The 8,023-nt window shown below is 50.9% G+C and overlaps 1 non-coding gene across 1 annotated transcript; it reads left to right on the top strand.

Moving 5' to 3' along the window:
• Positions 1 to 220: 220 nt before the first annotated feature.
• TRNAC-ACA lies at positions 221 to 293 on the top strand. Its single transcript has one exon. It is a non-coding gene; the product is annotated as a tRNA-Cys (tRNA).
• Positions 294 to 8,023: the final 7,730 nt, after the last annotated feature.

Genomic DNA, 8,023 nt, shown 5'->3' with positions numbered 1-8,023 from the left:
TTTTTTTTTCTTTTTATTCATCTGGAGAGATGGCTATGATGCATTCAGTGAAAAAGTTAGGCAGGGAAATATGAAATATGTATAGTATGATTTTTTTTTAAACATCTTTTTTTTTCTACTCCTATAGGTGATATGAGTGAAAGTTGCTCAGTCATGAGCGACCCCATGAGTGATGCCCAAACTGAAAACCTAGCTGTAAAGAGTGAATGAGATATGTGCTTCCCTGGTGGCTCAGATGGTAAAAGCGTCTGCCTACAACGCAGAAGACCTGGGTTCGATCCCTGGGTTGGGAAGATCCCCTGGGGAAGGAAATGGCAACCCACTCCGGTACTCTTGCCTGGAAAATCCCATGGAGGGAGGAGCCTGATAGGCTATAGTTCATGGGGTCACAAAGAGTCGGACACAACTGAGCTACTTCCCTTCACTTTTTGTAGGTGATAAATATACAAATTCTAGGAACCTAACAAGAGATGTGGCACTTCCCTGGTAAGTCAGTGGTACAGAATTCACCTGCCAATGCAGGTTTGATGCCTGGGTTGGGAAAACCCTCTAGAGAAGGAAATGGCAACCCACTCCAGTATTCTTACTTGGGAAATTCCATGACAGAGAAGCCTGGCGGGCTACAGTCCATGGGGTCGCAAAAGAGCCACCCAGGCCTTGGCACATGCCCCTGGGCTGGCCCTGACTTAGGGACTAAACAATAACAAGCGATTTGGAGTGATATAGATCAGCTGTCAACACTGCAACTGGGTACAGAAGGGAGACTAGAGGGGGGAAAAGATTTAAGAGTCTACTGAATTTACTTCTATTCATCTCTGAATTGTTTGCTCTTTTCTAAACACGTGTCTTTTTTTTTGTAATGAAATAAAGTTGTTAGAAGACATGTATTTACGTCCTCAGTGAATGAAATGAGTGTTGGAATGAGGTCTGGTAATCCTACCTTTTCACTCTTTTGAAATGGGAAGTGTTTTCATGTCTCTACCAATATGCAAATACCCCTAAGGGGGCTGATAAAGCCAGAGTTGTCACTGAGCACCAATCTGGGGCTTGTCAGCCTCAGGCCAAGATTAAAACAGGAGTGTGTGCATGTGTGTGTGTGTGTGTGTGCCTGCTCCTGTGTGTGGGGGAGGAGGGGAGAGGAGTATCATCTGTCAGTCACCTTCTGCATGTCCAGCAATGTGCCATGTCTTCATACACAGACCCCACTTCACTGAGTCCAGATGCAACCTTGCAGAACAGGGCCTAGCCTCATTTTATGAACAAGGAAACTATAGGCTTAAGTGGCTTGTGATGGTCTTGCCTAAGATTATACCCCAAAGGCTGAGCTGGATACAAACATAGGCCATCACATTCCAAGGCAAAGCAGGATGGTTCCAAAAGATCCGCTTTAAAACAATGTGAATAATAACAATAACAGTAACCACTCCTTCAGGGTGGGCCCACTACCAGGCCTCAGGAGTGTATTACCTGCTGTCTGTTTAATGAAAGATCTGTTTAAAGGAAAAAAAGAATAGAAATAATAAGACAGCTAGCATTCACTGAATTTTAGCTTCATCCTTGCCAGATCCTGTCAAGTACTTTAGGTGATTGTCTCGGTTTTCAAAAAGACCGACGATAGGAACCATTATTACTCCCATTTAACAGATGAGGAAACTGAGCCACAAGTAAATTGTGGCGGGACGCAAACTCACAAAGTGAAGGGAAGGAATTTGAAGCCAGGCCCTTCAGAGCCCACCCCTTCGCTCCCCGGGGACACAGAGCTCTGATGCTGGAGTGCTGGACTCCCGTTCAGGGCTCTTTCCACTGGACGAGGCTGACCTCAGTCCCCGGGGGCTGCTCAGAGATCAGACCTGGGTGCCGCCCTAGCTCTCCTCTCTTAGTGAGGCTTCCAGGGCTAACTGACTTTGTCCTTCTCTGGGGCATCTCGGAGCATCTCTATTCCAACAGCCTGTCCTCACGGACATCAGCTGCCCCCTCCCAGGAGTCCTGCCCTGAGCAGCCCCGGCCTTCGCACAGGCCCCTGTGCCAGCCGGGCACCTGTCTTCAGGGTTTCACTTGGGAGAAAGCCATCTCATTTATCTAATACAGGGTGTGCCAGAAGTTAGCCATTTTCTCTCCACTGGAATGATTTTAGTAATTTCTGCCAATAACCCAAAACATTATTTATTTAATATTTTAATTTAAATACTCTTGCTGTTTAAAATGAGGGGAAAAAACCCAAACTTTAAAAAGAATTATTTGGCATGGTAAACCTATGTTACATGTATTATGTTTGGTGAACCAGCGTGGCTTACCATAGATAGGATGCTGTAAAGAGAAGACGATAAAAAACAGAACAAGTGTTGGGAGAGACAGGCAGACTTGCCAGCACCTACCTTTCTCCTTGACACCCTGTGAAGGCCTGAGTGTGGGCCAGAGGCATCACGCCATGTGCCTGGGTGTTGGCGGCTCTGCCTCGGTGGCCCCCAGCTGCTGTGGAGAAGCCTCGCCTTGGACACGGTCCTCCTCCTTGACCCCGGGATGTTCTCCATGTGGCTCTCACAGCTGCTCCAAGGACCTCCGTGCTCCCCAGCCCCTCCAGAGCCTCCTGGCTAGAGGACCTGTCTTGCCCAGTGATGACCAGCCCAGCAGCCCTGTCACTCAGGCCAGTCCGGGCCCCTCTGCTGGCTAACGGGGCTGCTTTGAGAGCTTCCCAGGGAAAGATCTGGAAGGACATGACATTCCCTTTAACCGGTAATACTGCCCCCTAGAAGGGGAGTGGTGCTAGGGGAGACAAACTATCTTATTTGGTCATCCAATTTTTTAATACTGAGAAAATATTTATACATCATTTAATAATAAGGAGGGCTTCCCAGGTGGCCCTGGTGGTAAAGAACCTGCCTGCCAGTGCAGTAGACGTCAAAAACAAAGCTTCAGTCTCTCATCAGGAAGATCCCCTGGAGAAGGAAATGGCAACCCACTCCAGTATGTTTGCCTGGAGAATCCCATGGACAGAGGAGCCTGGTGGGCTATAGCCCATGGGGTCGCACAAAGTCAGATATGACTGAAGTGACTTAGCATGCATGTAATAATAATGAAGACTTTCCTGAGATAGTCTGGCATCCCAGTGCCCTGTCCTACTATTTAAGTTATTGGGTATTAAATATTCACAGCAGCTGTATTTTAGAGATGAGTAAACTAAGGCCTAGAGAAGTTAAATAACTAGCCCCAGGTCATACAAAGATGAATGAGAGAGTTGGGACTCGAACCCACACGGTCTGGTTCTGTGTTCATTTTATCATGCTGCCTCCCAGCCCGAGAGCCAAGAACTGTGACAGATGCTGGGGAGGCAGATGGCGGCAGAGACACTCCTGGGGTTCTCTCTGCAGGTTCTCCCACCCTTTGCTTTGCTGGGAAGCTGAGGGCTAACCTTGCACTGACTGTCTCACTCTGGTGCACGTCCAGCCAGAGACTGGCTGGGTGGAGTGTGCAGAGCTCACTGGAGGCGGATGAAGCCAAGCCCCCTCCCCTCGACAGCCGCCCCTGGCCCAGGCCGGCCCCCAGCTGGCCCTGGGCGACCCCCCAGGGGTGCAGGAGCAGCACTGCCCTCGCTCTCTGTTGTGGCTTGGCAGAGGTGCACGCCAGCCTCCCCAGGCGCTCCGGCCCTCCTGTTTACCCTGCAAACAGTCAAGCGCTCCACACGGCCGTTCAGAGGCCAAGGGGCGGCCGCCTCGGGGCTCCGGGCGGTCCAGGCCTGTCTGAGCTGCCCCTGGGCCTGCGCCTGCACACGCGCCCAGAGGCCGTCTGCCCAGGAATTAATGGCCCACACCCTCTGTAGGTGCGGACACGAGCCAGGGAGGCGGTCAGGGAGGGAGGAGGCGAGGGGACACGGGAAGGAGGGTGGGTGCTGCTGGGCTCTGCCCCTCTCAGCCTCCCAGGAACCCTGTGACCTTGAGCCTCTGGGGCCTGAGGCCTCAGTTTCCCCATCGTACCTGCCCTGTCAGAGCCGGGGAAAGCAGCAAACTCACAAACTCAGATCACTAATGGCCATAGAAATAGCTCTTATTTATGGAGTATTTGCTTGTGCCAGGAACTTACATAGCTAAGTGCAGTGAATTCTGGTAATGTTCTGTGAGGTGGGTGCTGTGTGTCCTCAATTAAAGGCGTGGGCACTGAGGCTGGGAGAGGTAAAATAATTTTTCCAGGTCTTTACCATCCATAATTGGCAAAGCCAGTATTCCCGATCGGGTCTGCTCAGTTTCAGAGCGTGTGATCTTAATGATGAAGCTAGACCCCAATCTATACCCTCCTGCTTCTTAAAATCATGACTGCTAGTTAATCCTTGGTCAGAACCCGTGGGGCTTCCCAGATGGCTCAGCAGTAAAGAATCCACTTGCTGAAGAGATTCAGGTTTTATCCCTGGTTTGGAAGATCTCCTGGAGGAGGAAATGGCAACCCACTCCAGGATTCTTGCTTGGAAAATCCCATGGACAGAGGAGCCTGGCGGGCTACAGTCCACGGGGTCACAGAGTGGGACACAAGTGAGCATGCACGCATGCAGAACCAGTGAGACAACTTGAGGAAGTTATATTATCAGAGAAGGAAACAGCCCCAGAGGGCTCAGTGACTCGCAGCATTTCTATTCATGGACCGATAGAATCTGAGGGGCATACTCTAAAGGATTGCAAAGCAAATACCAAATTTATAAAAATAAATTGAGCGCTGTTGAAGATTTGGATGTTTATTAAACACATGAATGAACAGATGAGTAGAGATGTGCAGTTCCAGCTCTGCACCTTCACTGCCTCCTACAGGGGCGGCCAGTTTGTAGACCTTGGTGTCTGCTTTGTTGGTGGAAGGAGTGTTCGCAGTGAGTGACACTAGAGATCTTAGTAACTTGCCAAATTTTGTCTGGAGGCCTGAGATGCAGGGATGTGGTGTGGCCTCAGATCTAGTGTGTGTGTCTGACTCTTTGTGACCTCATGGACTCCAGTTTGCCAGGCTTCTCTGTCCATAGAATTTTTCAGGCAAGAATACTGGAGTGGGCTGTCATATCCTCCTTCAGGAGATCTTCCTGACCCAGGAATTGAACTTGGGTCTCCTGCACCTCCTGCACTGGCAGGGGGATTCTTTACCACTAGCACCGCCTAGGAAACCCCCTCAGATCTAGCAACCTCCCTGACTTCTCAAGATCTGCCATTTTCCTTCAGGCCAGAGAAGGGCAGTAGGAAGCTTTGGGAATAGCTAGTGTATTTTATATATATATGTATATAAAATCCAGATTCACATTGGTTCAAGATACTTTCTTCAAGCTTAAAAAGGCTGGCACTGGGATGCTTTTTGCTTCAAGTATGAAAAGACTCAGCGACCATGGCTTGAGCAGTGACTTCATTGATTCTCCCAGTATAAGAACTCCAGAGCCATGAAAGTTTCACAAAGTTCCCCCCATCCTTCAAATCCTTTGCACATTGGTCTTGGGACTGTCCCCTCATGCTTGCAACACGGCAGTGGTAGCTCCTAGCATCACAGTTACCTACCCACATCAACATCCCGCCAAAGAAGTGTGTGTCATGCTCACATGCAAGGAAGCCTAGGGAAGACAGTGTCTAGCACTTCCAGTTTCTACTATGATGGAAAGTGGCTCTGCCTGTAAGGAAGAAGTGAGCCTAGATTTTAGGAGACTGGCTATTGGAAGGGTAATCAATAGAACTTACCACGACTGCAAAGAAGAACTGCATTTCACCAATGTGGTTCTGTAGCTGTCTCCCACCTAGGGCATGGACTCATGCAGCCAAGCTCACTGCATTAGGGCAGGCCTGCTCCCCAGACTGCACACTTCAACCCTGTCTCTCCCCTGTGTGAGGACAGGGGACACAAACATGGAGAATGTTTTCCAACAAAAACCAGTTGCCTTGAGCATCCATAATATGCCAGGGTCTGTGCTAGAGGCCTAATCTATTATTTCATTGTCCTCCCATTTTACAGATGAGGAAGTTGAGGCTCAGAGAGATAAGGGACTTGTCTGAGGTGGCACAGGTGCTATGATAAGAAACTGGAGTTGAACCCAGTTCTCTGACTCCAGGCCTGCCCTCTTGGAAGCTATTATAAAATTGCCCTGACCTGAAGTCTCTGGGGCTCCAACATGAATTTCCATTCTGGTAGCATCTCCTCGGCTTAAGGCCAAGCCAGAAGTGCCTCCCTTTTCCTACCTGGCCTGGCCTCAGCTGATCCCTAATCTACGTTCTGTCTCCTGCCGGACTCCTTGCTCCTACTAGTTACTTCCTTTGTGTGTGTGTGGGGTGTGTGGGTGGGGGGTGGGTCGGGGGCAGCAGGGTCACTTTCACTTGCCATTCAGGAGTGCCTCTTTCCAGGCACCTCAGCCCATGGCTATAGAAGGCACGTGGGCAATCAGACCGGATCTTGGAATCACAGACAGGGAACATCCAAGGGAATAGATCCTGTTGGCTCTGGGCAGGTGTAGCTGTGGTTGTCCCCAGCCTCAAGTTCTGGCTGCCGCCCCTCCCCTGGGCCACAGGCAGAGGGCGGGGTCCTGCAGGAGCACCGGGGAGCAGGGTGAGGGTGTGCTCCACGTGGACATGCCCGCACCGGCCCTGCCGCCCCTCTGTTGGAGCAAACATGCTCCCCATCCTGTTAAGAAAACCCACTGGACGTTGTCAGGTTGCCCCTGCCCAATAAACGCAGTTAAGCTTGTTGTGCATTTTCCCCAAAATAAAGGTTGTCGGACACCCTTGATCTCCAGGGTCAGGCTCTTTGGGATGTGACCCCCCTCCTCTAGCTAGTCCCTGTAAAAAAATTCTGGTGCAAGGGAGAACTATCAGACACACAGCCAACCATCTGCTTCATCTTGTCCATCTCGCTCTCCCATCCTCTTCTCTGGATCTGAAATGCCCCTACTAGGAAGGACAGTCATCTTTGCATAATGGAATTCCACTTGAGAGCAGGAAGTTGATCTTCCCACCAATGTTTTCGGAGGGCCAGCAACGGGCTCATGCTGGGCTCCCCAGCTTAGAGTGCTGTACATGCCTGGATCTCTTTCCATCCGCCTGTCCATCCAAGCCCTCATCCAGCCAACAAGCATTTGGAGAGTGCTGGCTATGGGGCAGGCACTGAGGATCAGGGAATGGGACACTCTGTGAATGCAGAGTTTACCGTGCAGTGGAGGAGACAGACAGGTCACCCCTGTGATGCGCTCACATGCAGGGAGCTACATACCTTGATGCGGGTCCATCTCTGCCTAACCCCAGAGCATTCGGCTTCAGTGGGCTCTGTCACCATTTCAACTCTTTCAGGAGTGGATCCTCCAGGAAACAAGACAAGTGGTCAGATTAAGGAAGGCCGCCCTGGATCGGAGTGGGTGAGCCAGGAGGCAGACACAGGCAGGGAGGCTGACCCAGAGGTGAGGGGATGACTCTGAAGCAGGTGAGGAGGGTTTGGAGAGCACGGGGAGGGAGCTGACACCGTAGGAGGTGACGTCAACAGGGCTGGGTGAAGGGTAAGATGGGGGTGGTGAGGAAGGGAGAGTCAGAGGTGATGCCCACACTTCTTTTTGGGGAAACTGGGTGGATGCTGGGGATCCTTCCTGATGACAAAGAAACGCTGGAAGAAGGAGCTGATCATCAGGTCACATATGAGGCAGTGGCGCTGGACTAGCCCTCAGCTTTCTATCAAGGCACTCCGTCCAGGAGACACGGCCTCGGGTACTAGTGGGGAGGAGGCTGCTGCTGCTTTAGGAGAGGGGAAAGCTGCTGCTCCCTTAGAGCAGTGGTTTCAGCTGGGGGTCCTCCACCCGGGGGACATTTATCAGTGTCAGGAGACAATTTTGTTTCTTCCAATGTGGCATCTAGTGGGTAGAGGAAGGTATGCTGCTGAACATCCTACAGTGCCCCAGAATGGGGAGCGATCTGGCCCCAAATGCCCATAATGCTGAGGTCTTGAAACACCTCGTTAGAGAAGCTGAACAGTGAAGTTCCATCTTGGCAGCTTGGGAGCCCGAAGCTTAGGTTCAAAGCTCAGCTCTCCCGCT

The sequence above is a fragment of the Cervus canadensis genome, chromosome 16 (genome assembly GCF_019320065.1).
Source record: "Cervus canadensis isolate Bull #8, Minnesota chromosome 16, ASM1932006v1, whole genome shotgun sequence".
NCBI classification, from domain to species: domain Eukaryota; kingdom Metazoa; phylum Chordata; class Mammalia; order Artiodactyla; family Cervidae; genus Cervus; species Cervus canadensis.
This window is presented reverse-complemented; position numbering and strand designations above follow the sequence as displayed.